The sequence below is a fragment of the Tachypleus tridentatus genome, chromosome 1 (genome assembly GCF_004210375.1).
Source record: "Tachypleus tridentatus isolate NWPU-2018 chromosome 1, ASM421037v1, whole genome shotgun sequence".
Taxonomy (NCBI): domain Eukaryota; kingdom Metazoa; phylum Arthropoda; class Merostomata; order Xiphosura; family Limulidae; genus Tachypleus; species Tachypleus tridentatus.
The window spans coordinates 28,800,728-28,817,907 of record NC_134825.1 but is presented as its reverse complement, the minus strand read 5'-3'; the positions used below and the strand labels follow the sequence as shown (position 1 = coordinate 28,817,907).

The window sequence follows — 17,180 nt, the reverse complement described above, 5'->3', positions numbered from 1 at the left end:
GACGATAAATGATTAAAAATATAAATGAAATAAATGTTTGAAGCCAATAATCGAATTTCAAAACTGTTTACGTTAACTGTAAATTACTTCAACATTATGTGAATTCATTCGATGATCAAAAATATTTATAAAATTATATATATCTCAAATATACCTGTCTCATCAGAACACACTTACAATCATACATTGTATACCGAAACGTTCATTATCTTGTACAGTGTTTCAAACAGTATTATTCTGCACACAAACTACTTTTCCTATAATTATCGTTTCTTTTACTTCTCTCTTTGCTTCCTATGTTTCAGTAATAAGAGATTGGAGTATTTACAAAAAAATTACGTTCATGTACAGAATACTGTGAGTGTAAACAAACACTAAAACAGACGATCTTTGTTTATTCAAAGAAGGCTTAGTAAGAAAACTGAACATCTGTGGCAGTTTATAAAAACTCGCACTACGCCATATTCTATACTAATAAAGCTCATGGCTGTAGATGAGCATTTAAAATTTTAAGATCACTTTTTATGTTGAATATATATAGAGACAAGCGTTTAGCAAGGATTCATTGTCCGATACGTTACATCATACTTCACAATCATGAAATAATTCTATTTATATCTACAAGTTAAGACAGAGGCAATAATATTAGTACGTTCAAGATAACGTTTACTTGTTTCCTCTAATATGAATGTTTTCAACTTTCTGCAGATAAACCAAGGTAAATTATCTTTAATCTCTGATGGAACATGCTCGCTCTTTCAGCCGTGGGGGCGTTATAACGTGACGGTTAATCCCACTATTCGTTGGTAAAAAAGTAGCCCAAGAGTTGGCGGTGGGTGGTGGTGACTAGCTGCCTTCCCTCTAGTATTACACTGCTAAATTAGGGACGGCTCGGTGCAGTGGGCTAACAACCTACTCACTTAAAATACTTGTTGAAGAATCCGCAAGCGATTGCGGCCCTATGTTCCTAGATGGAATCTAATGGTGATAATTAACTAACTAACTATGGCTGATTACTTAGAGCCGTACAAAGGATGTATGTCCCAAAACTAAAATAAGGAAATAGAAAAAAGAGGACTTGTCAAAAACAGTCACCATCAACTCTTGGACAATCTAATCAAACAGTGGATATTGACCGTTGCTTTAATACCACACACGTTGAGTGACCCCAAGTGCAGAGGTTATGTGAAAACGGGTAGGCGATTAAGTGTAATTTGTTTCATCGTTGTTCGTTTGACAACTTCAAGCTATTTTTATAGAATGAGCTTTCATAATTCTTAGTAGTTGTTTGAATAAATCTTAAACATGACATTAATTTCAACAGATTACATCCCACTATTTTTAGTTTTATTTATAAACACGGTTTAAAACCCTCATCAGTGACCAAAGCCAAATTTACTTTAATATTTGATATTTTTAAAAATAGTTACATATCCATAAATACATAATGCTTAAAAACGTCTTACACTGCTAAATCAAGGACGGCTAGCGTAGATAACCCTGAACTAGCTTTACATGAAATTTAACACCAAACCAACGAATAATACAGGGCAGCTTGATTTATTGATCGACAGGTACTGTGATATTACATCACAATAAAACAAGTTTAACTAAGACCACTTTAAGCTCATATACCATGTTGTTTAGGTTGTTTTTCTTTCAAGTATGAACCCAGCCCTATTTAAATAACAATAATGAAACAACCTAGTTGCATAATATATTTTTAAATGTTGTACATTAATGGGAAGTACATGAGTGCTTTTCTGTCACGAATGAAAAACACGTGAATAGTTTTTTTTAAATATTTTTGAATGTATTATTTGTAATTGAGCACAAGCTACATAATGAGCTATCCGTGCTCTATCAATCACGAGTATCGAAACCCGGTTTCTAGCGGTATAAATGTACAGAAATATTGTTTTACCACTGGGGTGAGTGCTATTTGAAGAGAAGAAAACACTAGTGTGTTCGAACAGTTAAAAGGCGAGACAGTGTGAAGAGGATAGTGTACCCATATACACAATTTTTACGTTACGTTTTCGCGCACTACCAATATTAACTCCACTTAGTACGTTTGTTGAGTATCACTGGTAGTGATACAAACTGCATTGACCCCTAACGAAATGCTGCTGACCTGTTATGAAAGGAGGGACCATCACATAGAATTAAATGTCTAAATTACTAACCTATTTTTCACTTTATTGAAAATTAAAGAAAAATGGTTTGCTTTACACATTTCAAAATGCAATATAAGTTTCTAAAACATAGTGTTCACATTTACTATTATCTTCTGATATGTGTATACCTAACGTTAGTAATAATCAATACATGTAACAGTTAAAAGAAAATTGAACGATGCAAATATATTCAAGGTTAACAGAATCATTACAAAACTTACAGTAAACTACATATGAAGTACTTATAATACCATTAACTTAACAATTAACTGCACGTAGCTATAATACGAACTGGCCTAACAGCTTACCAGTCATAAAGATTTAGGCCTAACATCAAGTTAAGCTCTTTGAATTAGTAGGCCTATCTGCTAAGAATATAAAACAAAAAATAATGGGAGTTTTGGTAGGGAAAAATTTAGAAAAAGAAAAACACAATAATCATTTGTGTACATAAAATATTTCAATCGTAAAAAATTAGGCCTACCATTGGTTAAACCATTTAAATTAGTAGGCTTAATCATGAAGATTATAAGGAAACAAAAAATCTTGAGTTTCAGGGTAAAGGACACTTTACGAGAAAAACCACACAGTAAACAGTTTGATTTATAAAATGTTTCACTCGACACATTCAAAGCTTACAAAAAACAAAAAATAAAACAAACGGAAAAGTCTTTACAACTCCTTATTTCGTAGAAGCCAATCGTCCTGAGATCTTAATCGAACACTGTTGAGCTATATCTGATATATCGCACTTTGACGCTCGTGAGTAGATATTTCAATTATTTGTGGTGTGTTACACGTGTGCTTTTGAACACGATCGCCAAAACGGCGCTTCAAACTCCTCAAGTCTGCTAACTGGCATTTGATACATTCGTACTGATCTATCATACGTAATATTTCTTCACGGTCTTTAGTATTAAAGAGGCTCCTTAGTCATAGTTCATGTTTAGATAGTGTTTTCAACTTAACACGGCTATAATTATATGCAAGACACAAATATGTGTAAGCATAATGAAATATTTAAATACACACTAGATGGTTGAATAGAGCAATGGTCTGTCTTCGTTTTGTATGATGCAAATTCAAAGTTTATTTATGATAACGAGAAACCCACTTGAGGTAAAAATGTATTATAAAGAAAATAAAATACAGAAGAGCAGTTCAGGTTAACCTGAAGATAACATAAGAAGGCCGAAACGTTGTTCTGTACTTCATTTTAATAAAGTTTTAATACCCATACCAGCCGTCTTTAAAATACTAAACGTTTATTGCACTCAACAAATATGTCTTTAGGGCCTTTGGGCAACAATAGGACATAACAATGAGGTGTTATCATGTGATGACAATAAATTGTGGCAGAGTGTTATTACATTAGGGGACAGGAATGGCTAAGTGTGTTAAGGTGTGCGACTCGTAATCTGAGGGGGCGCGACTCTCTGCTAGGATAACCAGCAATAACAATAAAAAAAAAGCGAAAGAAGAACGAAAAAATACATTGTTAGTACTATAAGTTTTCCTTCTAATACTTAAGAAAAACTGAGTAAAGAGTGGAAAATAAACTACTGTATTTGCTGTTATCATCACTTAAGAAGAATTATTCAGTATGAAAAAAATGCTGCGATAGGGGGCGCCACTATATAAAGTTTGGAAATCATCGACCTAAAGAAAGGTCAGATGGAGGTGAGACTAGGTGAATAGAGTTTGCAAGATTTTGTTAATGGTACTAGAGTCATTGTCACTGTTCATAATTTAAATGTTTCCAAGAATATTAAAAATGTAAAAGTAATAAGCTTAAAACTAAGCTAAATAACAAAGAAATTAACGATTTAAACGAATTAAGGTCTAATAGTAACATATAAATAACTAGTTTTGTTTTTTAATTTCGTGCAAAGCTACACGAGGGCTATCTTCACTAGCTGTCCCTAATTTAGCAGTGGAAGACTAAAGGGAAGGCAGCTAGTCATCACCACCCACTGCCAACTCTTGGGCTACTCCTGTACGGATATGTGGACACGAACGCATAGGGTGTTGCCTCCTTTTCGTTTTTATTTCTTTTCTTCAAACACCAACAATAGGACATAACATGACCAGATATTTTACAATGGCAGACAGATGGCTTTGATGAAGTTTTATTCTAACTGCCAAAATATTTCAAACTAGAGGATTTAGATTTTTAGAAGAATCCTCAACTTTAATGTATTGAACAGGTTCAGAATTTTGCTGAGATGACAAGATTTTTTACATAAAAAATAGTTTTATGTGTTAAAGTGTAATAATCCAAACGATCAGCTGCTTCCTGTAGTGTTTCAACTTTCTTTTTATCTGAGTAAGTTTAGATGTCGTTACGTGTACAGCATTGAAATTCCTCAGCCATAATTGTATGAATTTCTCGAAACTGTTGCCAATATTCTTATAATAATACCATCGATCAAAATATAACTTTTTACTTGGGAGAATTCCATACGAGTTTGACTATCTTTCTTGCGATCGTCTCTGAAATTTTTGCGATAAACCTCTGGTACTAACGTGCGTGCTTTAACCTTATCATAATCTGTACAATCTTCTAAGAGAAAGAATGATATAAGCTTCTTGTGTTTTACCCGTTAAAACACTTAGTAACAATGAATTTTTTTCGTTGGGCCATTTCATGTTTTGGGTAACCTTTTCAAAATGTTGGATATATTTATCAATTTTATTTTAATTAAAAGGTGGCACCTTAATATATTGATTGAATTCAAAAATGTCATTTTACTTTGATCGATCAGAGTTGAGTCTAATTTCCATTCATTTCAGCTTCTATACAAACTTTTTCAGCCTCGAGGATTTACTTTCCTTTTCATCTTCGATAGGAGATTGTTCTTTCTCGGCTTCTGTACGAGCTTGTTTATCCTCAAGACGTTGACTTACTCTTTCAGCTTCAATATGACTTACTCTTTCTCGGCTTTGATAGGAGTTCGTTCTTTTTTTATTTCAGCTGCTATATAAGTTCATTCTTTCTCGGTTTTTTATGTTTTATTTGGATATCTAACTTATCTTTATTACTCAACTCCGATTACTTAGTAGAAACACTAGAGTATTTTTCTAGTGCTTCCTCTGAAAACAAATCATCATCAACTAGCATTTAGTCATTTAGCATAATCGATTTAGCACAATTTTAGTTCAATTTTGGGTTATTGATTTCTTAACTTCTAATTGTAAATTTATGGTGTTTTCAAGCGATTCACTTTTATTGCATCCTTCTTGTCGTTGGCATTAAGATATACATACAAATTAAATTATGACTTTAGTTTTGTGTTTAATACAGATCTTGGACAACTCCCTAAATTATTATGGTACGTATTATAATTTATTTTCAACGAGTCTACAATTTATTATGTTATGTATTACGATTTCAAATAGCCTGAAACCGATTTAAGTTTTAATTTATATTAGATTTTAATAAACAAATAATGTGTGTGCGTTTGTGTTTTTTCTCATATCAAAGTCACATTGGGCTATCTGTTGAGGCCACCGAGGAAAATAGAGCCCTTGATTTTAGCGTTATAAATCCATAAACCTACCGCTTTACTAGCGGGGGCAAACAAATAATAATGTAATTTATAATATCGGATACTGCAAATTGTGATTTATATACACAAGTTTTACAAACATACAAAGAATATTGGGTCCATTATCTGGTATGGACTGAATATTTTATCAACAGCTCCCTACAATGCTAAAATCAGGGGTTCGATTCTCGTTGATGGACTTAGAAGATAGCCCGAAGTAGCTTTGCTTAAACAAAACACTCGCACTCACTCACTTACTTAATGGCTAACTAGCTAGCTGCTTCAATGAGCAGAGGTAAGATTTTCATCGACAAAAACATCTCGTGTCCTCGTAAAAAATATTAACGTCCGAAGTTAATTCTTTGAAGTTAAATGGCTTATAATGTTCGAAATGTATAAACACCTCTGGTCAAATATCTGTAGTTTCCTGAATTACAAGTGTTTAACAACGTTATACCTTCAGAGGTTCACTGTGTACTAACTGTAGCAAACTTACAATATAAAACAGTCTTCGCGTTGTGTTGATTACCTTTAATAAGCTGGAGCAGGTATTTTCTATAAATTTCAATTAAAGTAGTAATGCTGGTATTCAACATACGTATTTACCTTATTGATTCTTACGCTCGAGAATCTTCTACAAATTAAGGGAACAGGCGGAAATTTCGCAATATACATTTACAGTATAAGTTTCATCCATTTCTAAATATATATTTAACTGAGACAGACATCAGTGTATATATATATGTGACAGTAAATCCTTTACAGCAGGCACTCTTTATTGCAGGCAATTCATGCTGAGAGTAGCCATAGTCAATTGGCTCACTCTCATGACAGAAACACGCAAACTCATCCAACATTCAATAACTGTCGGACCATCAAATAATTCCAGGTGGATCACTTCTTCATGTCTGTGGCATCTGAGACTCTCGGTGTAGGAATATCTGGACCTACTACATGGAAAATCATGCATGGTTGACACTGATGAACAGATTTTTTGACATGCTTTACGAAAGCTGGTTCTTATAATGGTAACTTATTCAATGGCACATTATTTACTGGGTATTTCTCTAGTAGGCCATTCAGTTAGTGTATACCTGGTCATATATCATTTGAAAATCGTACGTGATACTAACTAACTGATACGAAACCATACCAATGTTCTGGATGCCTTTGGTAGCTAGCGTTTCAAGGACTGGATGATTGTTATTAGTTCGTAGAGACTTTAAAGCTTTCTTCTTTCCGAAGTCATAAAACCTTCATACGCTGTCACAGTAAGTGAATGTATAGAATGCTGGAGGACTTGCACACATACCTGGAACTACGTTATGGCATATATCAAACACAAGGATAATTCTGCGTCTAACTGAGGTTTTATTTTATGCCCAAAGCTTTTCAGCATTCTGTAATTGTGGAAGGTAATGAACAGCTAAGACAAGCATATCAGTGTCTTTGTTTTGATTGTGATTAGCATATTAGTCGTCTCTAAATTGTTTTTGTTTGATGTCCTCTTAAAGTTAAAGGTGAAGATAACACAACACAAAAGTTATATCAATGAAAAGCTCTTTATTTTTCTTAGGACGATGTAGAATATTTTCGGTTATTAAAACAGTGATTTCATAGGTGTTTGCTACTTTTATTTCATACCTGTAGTAAGTCATTGTTAATGCAAAATAAATAATTTAAAAACGTGTTACGTATTACAATTTATCTCGGACTAGACTACGATTTATTATGTTAAGTACGTAATGTATTATGGACTCAGATAGCTCGTAATTTTATTTTAGAAGTTAATTAAACGTCGATGTGTATTAAATTTATGATATATGACAACAAAATTCATACACACAATTTTTATTCTTAACACAAATATATTTTACTATACAAACAACAATATACTTTACAATAACCATTACTACAAATAAAGATTTATATACAAAAAATTTATAAACTCACAAACAATACCCAGTCTTCTGTCTAGTCTGGAAGTGAATATTTTATCGATGGTCCAGGTCTACGAGGCGCAAATTAATTCTGAGTTGATACTGATTGGAACAGGTTTTTTGACAGGAAGGCGAGCTAGCTCTGTTCTTGGTTGGCCGCACGCGGCTTATAAACTCACTTTTAACCGAGGAAAATATTTAATGTCTGAAGTAGGTTCTCTGAGCCCCACACCAGTGGCATTGCGGTATGTCTGCGGACTTACAACGCTCGGCTTGACATGGCCAGGTGGTTAGGGCGCTTGACTCGTAATCTGTGAGTCGCGACTTCGAATCTCTGTCACATAAAACATGATCGTCCTTTCAGCCATGAGGGCGTTACAATGTTAATAGCCATTAATCACATATATAGCTTCCAAGACTTATAGTATACTGACTGTAGCTGACCAACAATGTTTTTCATCAATTTATAATCTTTAGGCAAAGTTGTTTAAAGTTTAGTAGGCAACAATATAAAATATATATTGTTGAGTCTTACACACGAAAATCTTCTACAGATTTAGAGTACAGGCGAGACTTGCGCAATACACATTGAACAATATAAGTTACGCACGTTACAAAATATATATTAAACTTAAACAAACATAGATATTAAAACAATATTAAATCCGTTACAAAAACCATCAAGTTTTCGTTACTGACGGTCGGTAGAAGAGTATAAAGTATTCTGCAAGATCACACAAATACAAGAACAACGGACAAATAAGCCATTGCGAACTGTTATTTATAGCGCTACTGAGGTGGGAAAGGAGATATATTTCGAATTACTTTCAATTTATCTGCCAAGAATGTGTCTTTCCCATTCCACATGTGATCCATCATAAAGATGCCTATTCGAATCGCGAGGGTTTTACAGATAAATCAATTTTTTTCCCGGATATCACAAAACCCACAATCCATCAACTAAGAAAACTTAAATTCTGTATTATCAGAAACATTTTTTTTTCCTTCTGGTGTACGAATATTTTAATCGTTTCCATTTCGCCCTAAATGTGTAGAACATTTTGCGATTTCAAATTAATGACTGTCTTAAAATCTGAGTTATCTTCACAACAGTACGTTGTAAAATTAAAATGTTTATCAGAGCACGGCCAGGTGATTCGAATTCCCATCACACGAAGCATACTCGCCCTTTAAGCTGTGGGAGCATTATAATGTGACGGCCAATCCAACTACTCGTTGGTAAAAGATTATCCCATAAGTTGGCAGTGGTTAATGATGTCTAGCTGCTTTCCCTCTACGGCTAGCACATAATTTTTACAATTATGGCCGAGTGTATTCTAATTGTAAGCGTACCTGGCTGTAAATCTGCGGGTTTCGAGTTTACGTCTCGTCACCTCACACACAAAAACAAAATATCACTTCGCACTTTGAGGCCTATAAATTCTTTATGAGGGTAATAGTAAAATCCTATTATGTGGTCAGAGAAAAGTAGTTCAGGAATTTGCAGCCAAGCAGTTTGAAATTAGAGACAGTTTGTGAAAATTTTGCAAAAGTATCTTTGAGTTAGTATCCATGAAATAAACCATCTATAAATAACTACATAATGTTTACTTTCATTTCCTTTAATTTCTATACTTATTTGGCTTGCCACCCAGTGGCATAGCGGTGCGTTTGCTGAATTACAACGCCAAAAACTGGATTTTGATACCTGTGGTTGTCAGAGCACAGATAGCTCATATTTTAGCTTTGTGCTTAACTTCAAACACAAAGTCCTACTTGATTTATGTAATTTTTGTTTTCACTATATATACTGGTAGCGTTACCCGACCCTCCCAGGTTTTCGAAAAAAAAAAAAAATCTACTTTCTTTGTTTCCCTGTTTCATATTTCGATAGCTAAAAATATTTTGTGAATTTATGAAAAATAACAACCTTAGGTTTGTATTTTTGAAAACAAATTACAAAAGTTGTAAATCGGTGTTTCCTTATGAACTATATATATTTTTTCCCCTTCACTAGCAGGGATAAGTAGGCCCTTGTAGAGAATATTTAGATAATTTCGTACACGTATGACTACCTGTTCTGGAGAACAGGATAAGCCTAGCTCTCTCCCTTCATTCCCTGACACCTCTCCTCAAATATTAAAATTTCAAATGTAAGTAATATTATGTTGAATTTGTTTTAAAGTAATTTAAAGATATTTTTATGAATATTATACCTCATTCATATTATGACATTGAAGCATGAAATATAGTAGAAATAAAATGCAATATCGTACTTTATAATATATCAAAAGAAACAAATTCACTTCCTCGTACTGAACCACCTGAAGACGAAAAAAAAAGTAAAATCAAAGTGTTACTCTTCTTAAGTAATCTATTTTATAGCAGAGTGCATAATTCAGTTTTATACGCTAAGCCTACTTTTTGCTTTTTCATACAGGACATTTGAATATTGCATATATTTCCTTTGTATGTAAGGCTAAATATATTGTATATTAATATATGTATAATTAACAATCTATAACTACATAGGTCTGTCTACTCCTATGGTAGTAAAAAACACAATCTCCCGGTTCAACCTTTCTTCCATCTCATCTAAGTGCTCTGTCACTTGACTTGAATCTCGTTGTACAGAATAAGTATTATAATTTAAGTTTTACTCTTTTCACGTATTATATTTTATTGCAGAAGATATAATTTTAATTTATAGGTTAGGCCTACCGCTTGCTTTTTCGTACACGACATTCAAATTCTGCATATATTTCTTTTGTGTTTGAGATTAAACATATGTGTGGTTAATTAACTATAACTAAATACGCCTATAATGATATATTATAAATTAAATGTTAACTCAAACATAGCAAAAAGTGTCAAGTTCGTAGAATGTATTCATGTAATGTATATGTTTACGATAAAATTTCCTGTTTGGCCAGAAGACGGTAAACACGTATTTTAACAAAAACAGTCCTCTCTGCGCACCTTCAACTGAGGGAAGCGTGACCTACGTGGTGAAAATGACGGTTTGGTTTCTGTTTTGAATTTCACGTAAAACTACAAGAGAGCCATCTGTGCTAGCCGTTCCTAATTTAGCAGTGTAAGACTAGAGGGTAGGCAGCTAGTCATCACTACCCACCGCCAACTTTTGGGCTACTATTTTACCAACGTATAGTGGGATTGACCGTCACTTTCATAATGCCTCCACGGCTGAAAGGATGAACATGACGGAAAGACAAGCAAGTAAACAAACAAAATAAATATAGATATTTTGATTGTATATATAGACTAATGAATATAATCTGTTGTTTTTTCCGAGACTTCTAAATATAAAGAACACTTTCACCTTAACTTATTTCCGACAAATTAGAACACAATTGATTTTATAGCTTCTTGTGATATTAGAACATACCCTGATAAAAAGTAAAATTCTCGGAAGTGAGGATTACATTAAATATTCAGGAGATGTTTTCTTCCAAATCTGGAAGCAAAAACAAACAAACTTACAAAAGAAATTTCGAAAAATTAAAATCATTTCATTTTTTTTTACCTTTCGATTTTTGCTTCAAAAACAAAGAAAGAATGAATGGCGAAAATTATTAGATTTATCTTTAAAATATTATTTTAGTATAATATAACTAACGTTAATATACAACTTATTATATTGAAAATTTGAATTATTTCTTGTTAGTTCAAACTATATAAGGAGCTACGTATGCTCTGTTCACCATGGTTTTCAAAGGCCCTTTGTTAGCGTTATAAACCTTCGGACGTGTTGTTGAACCACTGGGAGGCTACAAAGAGGATATAAACTTTATTTAATTATTTTTGTTATTAGCACAAAGCTGCACAGTGGACTATCTACACTTTATCCACTGTGAAGAGTCGAGCCTCGGTCTTCAGCTTTGTAGGTCCGTAACCCTACAGCTTTGTACATTACACACTGTTCACTGTCTGCCAAGAAATTCATATTTGTACTTTTCATACGGTAATGATGTAAAGATATTTTACTTTTTAAGTATTTTTAATTTTTAGAAATAAAACATATGTTTATACATTAATTCGATCTTAATACACATACATATAAAGAACTAGCTTAGTTTTGATTTAATATACTAGAGAGAAAATAGCTTGTGAGCAACAGTCCTCTACCTTCACTCTTCAATAACTTAGTTTCGAATTAATATACTTGAGAGAAGGTAGCTTATGAACAACAGCCCTCTTCCTTCACTCTTCAATAACTTAGTTTCGAATTAATATACTAGAGAGAAAATAGCTTGTGAGCAACAGTCCTCTACCTTCACTCTTCAATAACTTAGTTTCGAATTAATATACTTGAGAGAAGGTAGCTTATGAACAACAGCCCTCTTCCTTCCTCTTCAATAACTTAGTTTCGAATTAATATACTAGAGGGAAGATAGCTTGTGAGCAACAGTCCTCTACCTTCACTCTTCAATAACTTAGTTTCGAATTAATACACTAGAGAGAAGGTAGCTTATGAACAACAGCCCTCTTCCTTCACTCTTCAATAACTTAGTTTCGAATTAATATACTAGAGGGAAGATAGCTTGTGAACAACAGTCCTCTACCTTCACTCTTCAATAACTTGAAGTGTTTAAAATCCACAAAACTTTACCAGTTGTCTTGTTATGAGTCTAATTACCACTGACGAAGACATTAATTAAAATTAATTGTCCATGCCTCGTAAATGTTCTAGAAAATTTAAAATTTTCAATTCAAGCTATGAGGATGTGTAGTAATTTTCAAATGTTTTTATCACTCTCATGTAAAATTATGTTGTTAAAACAGTTTATGCTATGTATTTATTTGTGTCACATTAATTATGTATATGACATATATTAGTAGATATCAGTGTAAACGTAATTTCGGAGAACGCAACACTATACTTTTGATTTTGCTCTGCTTGAAGGTTATAAGAAGTATCTACTGTTTCCTCAGCATATAAATTTATCTAGTTTTAAGGCTCAATGCTACCATAAATGAATAATATTTGGAAAACAAAACAAAACAAAGGTCTTTATAACAATATGAAAGAACTTGTTTTCGAAGTTAATTATTTACTAAAACACAAATGACCAAATCAAATTTAATTAAATGCGCATCGTCATAAATAAAGAAAAATACGTTTGGGTGAATTGCTGACAAGGGCAGATAATAGATGCTGTTTAGTACGAAGCCACTGATGTCGTTTGAAAACATGGGATTCTTTCCTGAGTATTTGAATGGATTATCCTCCGAGGAAAGTACTAGTCTGTTAGGAACGTTGTAGGTTATCGCTACGCTTGCTATTGTCCTTAGTATTATCTGCTTATGTTTAAACGATCATATTTGATGACAGCCAATAAATAGAGCGTTTCGGATAAGGAATGTGAGTGGAACTTTATTCCCACACAAACAGTTTAGCAGGATCAGCAAGAACTCTGTCACGAGGAAGTGAGTCAATTACTAGATCTGTCAATACAACGGACGACGATACAGCCGAGAAACTTCTCTAATTCGATATAAACAAAGAACATTGTACGGAGCATAACATCAGGTTTGATAGTTTATATGTTACACATATAAACCATTTTTCCATAAGTATCTTTCCACTTAAAAACAGCTTCTAGTATCAACACGAAAACTAAGTAAAGTTCTAAATAAACGAACCAGACAAAGATATGAAACAGAATAGCTTATATAATGTAAGATTTATTTTTGTTGTGTCTGCAGTTAATTTTTTCAGTTTAATTTGTATGTATAAATCAATAGCTATAAGGTTATCAAATACATTTCCAAATAATTGGAAATCTATGATGGAATAATAATGGTGAAATTAATATATATTAAAAACATTACGAAAAGAACAAAACATCAAAATTACGTTATTCAATACTAGTCCTTGTTGGCATTATTAAAACTCATAACGGATAATATCTGTGACCATAGCACGCAAATAATGGGAAAATTCCATCTCTCAGATAAGATCCAGACACCGATATTAAACTAGTCTGCTATTAAGAAAAATCAGTTAAGGGTTAAGCATTGAGTGCTTAAACCCGCAATGTCTCAACATCTCCTGCCTTTCGCTCTCTACAATCAGTTGTTGGAAGGCAGTTATCATTAATAATTATTAACAATCTTAAAATAGATATAAACCTCCCTAAATATTTACAATATAAAATTCCTAATCTCCACCCGTCTATAAAATAAATAAACAGGCAAAAATATTCTCATAGTAGGGCCCGGCATGGCCAAGCATGTTAAGGCGTTCGATTCGTAATCCGAGGGTCGCGGGTTCGTATCTCAGCCGCACCAAACATGCTCGCCCTTTCAGCCGTGGGACGTTATAATGTGACGGTCAATCCCACTATTCGTTGGTAAAAGAGTAGCCCAAGAGTTGGCGGTGGGTAGTGATGACTAGCTGTCTTCCCTCTAATCTTACACTGCTAAATTAGGGACGGCTAGCGCAGATAGCCCTCGAGTAGTTTTGCGCGAAATTCAAAAAACAAACAAATATTCCCATAGTAAAAATATATCACCCTATATTTCTATTAGACTTCTAACTTACACCTTTTTATTTAATAATTACAAAATGATGTGAGACAACTAAAATTTTACCTTAATAGTTTTTAATTCTTTCTTCCTTTTGAAAGTTTATTAAAGTATAAAGTGGGTGAGAGATAAAACAAGCCAATCCTGTCTACAGATATTTGTATGAAAATAATTGCATACGATGAGGGAATATATCAATATTCATATGAAATAAAATATATCAAATGTCATCTAACAGTACAGTTTACTATCAATATTCGGTTGCACTTGGATTCTTCAGTGGAACAATTTTCTGCGGTAGATACAACAAATAGCCTAATGTTGTTTTTATTTGAACTGAAACAAGTAAGCAGAATTGCTTCTGGTGGAGCAGAATATAAATATTTATATAAAGTAAAATCCATCCCATAATACCTCTCATCTGAAACTAGTATTCATTGTCTTCTGGCAGATGTTCTTGAAGTAACAACATGTGAATATTTATATGAATTACAATTTATCTCAGAATATCTGACATCCAAAATTAACATCAACTGTCTACACACAATTTACTTCTGGTGAAACACAATAAGAATAATTGCATTGTAAAAAACAAATTAAGTTCCACTAAAATAAAGACAAAAAATAATTTTTCGTTGTTTATATTGAAGTTATAAATGTATTATTTCTGTCACGAACTAAACGTTAACTCGGCGTTTAACGTTCATGGTTTGGTTTGAGTTTCGAGCAAAGCTACACAAGGGCTATCTGCACTAGCCCTCCTTAATTTTGCAGTGTAAGACTAGAGATAAAGCAGCTAGTCATCACCATCCAATGTCAACTCTTGGGCTACTCCTGTACCAATGAATAGTGAGATTGACCGTCACATTATAACGCCTCCACGGCTAAAAGAACGAGCATGTTTGGTGCAACGGATATTAGAGCCCGCGACCCTCAGATTACGAGTCGAGTGCCTCAGCTACCTGGAAATAGCGGGTCACGTTCACGGTAAATAGAGTGAAAATAGCGACCTTTTTAGAAGATTTCTCGTTAAACATGTCGTTGTCTTTCTTAAAGTAAATTTATTTCACATATTATAATCCTTCCCTTTTAATTGTTCACCCTTCAATCCAGCACGTAATCAACACTAAAAATATTTTGTAAGTTAATCCAACACGTTTCCATCAGAACTTATCCAATAAGCTACTTGTGCAATTCGTGGATATGAATAATAGCTTGTAACTGTAATGAAGCGACAAAATTTTTTATCAATTTTTAGTGATGTACAAAGATAATTATTTCTGTAACTGAAAAATTTTCAAACATCAGAACACTTTAAGTTATTAGCATTGCAACTAATCTTCTATTAAACAAAATACTCCAAATCATATATGTTCGCCAAAGGTGTTATGTTAAATTTTATTATAATTTTATGCGGTCACTAATTTGAAAAATAATTTAGGAAGAAATAATTAGCTATAATCCCTTCTGGTTTTACCAAATCTTGTGGTCCTCATTTTGCTCACGAGAAAAGTAATAAGAAAAATCCAGTATGTTCAACTGGAGTTTTGATTCACTCTTAACAAGTAATAGTTGTGCTAGTGAGGTAAGATGTTGGTTTGCTTTTTTTTAATTTCGCACAAACCTACACGAGAGCTATCTGCGATATCCGTCCCTAACTTTGTAGTGCAATACTAGAGGAAAGGCAAGTAGTCATCACCACCCACCGCCAACTGTTGGGCTACTCTTTTACCAACAAATAGTGGGTTGACCGTCACAATATAACGCCCTCACAGCTGAAAGGGCGAACATGTTTGGTGCGACGGGAAATGTGACAGTCAATCCCACTATTCGTTGGTAAAATAGCAGCCCAAGAGTTGTCGGTGAGTGGTGATGACTAGATGTCTTCCCTCTAGTCTTATACTGCTAAATTAAGAACGGCTATAGCAGATAACCTTCGTGTGGCATTGCGCGAAATTCTGAAACAAAGAAAGAAAGAAAGAATACAAATAATCTTCATTTATTCTAGAAATAAAGGCTGGAGAAAGTTTCAAACTTCATAATATTTACTTAGTTAGTTTCAGGCATACCATATGAAAACTTTGACTAGTACATAATGTTTTAATTGCCTTAAAATAAATCCCTATACATTTAAATAGATCATTTAGTTCCGACTTGAAATCTCTTCCGTTTGACAGGACACAACGTTTTTATGTGTAATACGATTTACCAAACTTATGATACAAATAACATCATAAGATAAACTGAATTTTTATAAAACAATTATCGATTACGATTTAAAAAGTAGCACAAAGTTAGCAGTGTTATTATGGTGGCGATATAATATAATTAATTAAATGTGTTAGAAATTTATCAAACTCTATAAAGAAAGATCGTCTAACTCTACGTAATATAATCCTCTCTGTCCTTGTGCCAAACTTCTCTGAAAACTTATCGTTTCCAGAGATTTGGCATAATCCTTCAGGGACTGGTAATCTACTTCATGTGATAACACGATTCTGAAACAAGGACGCAAGAAAAATATTGTTTCGTGTGATTATCTTGACTAAAGTCGAGTAACTTAAACCATATTAAATAAACAACAACGAATTGTCACGTGAGACTTGTAATGTCAGAAAATATTTTATTATTAGATTAGGAGACCATGCCCGAACAAATAACGTTTATAACTTTTGACACACAATTGTTTGACTGTAACGAGATTTCGTCTAAATAATTAAATATATTTATACGTATATATATAAATTAAAACTGAAGTGACGAGTAACAGCATCTATTATATTAAAGTAATTCTGTAGCACTTTTCGTTTAGTTTAATTCTAGTTTAAATTTATATATTAAAACAATCTCTATAATCCTCAGCTGAAATCCATCATAAACCTTAACAATAATTTCATGGTAGTTTTACTTGGTAGTTCGTTACTTTATTTCAATGCGTGTTGTTTCACACTTCACTGCTTTATCGA

At 33.1% G+C, this 17,180-nt stretch overlaps 1 protein-coding gene across 3 annotated transcripts in view; it reads right to left on the bottom strand.

The window, feature by feature from the left end:
- The window catches only part of LOC143244972 (eye-specific diacylglycerol kinase-like), a 324,629-nt gene that overhangs the window by 246,914 nt on the left and 60,535 nt on the right, over window positions 1–17,180 (bottom strand). The window lies entirely within an intron of this gene.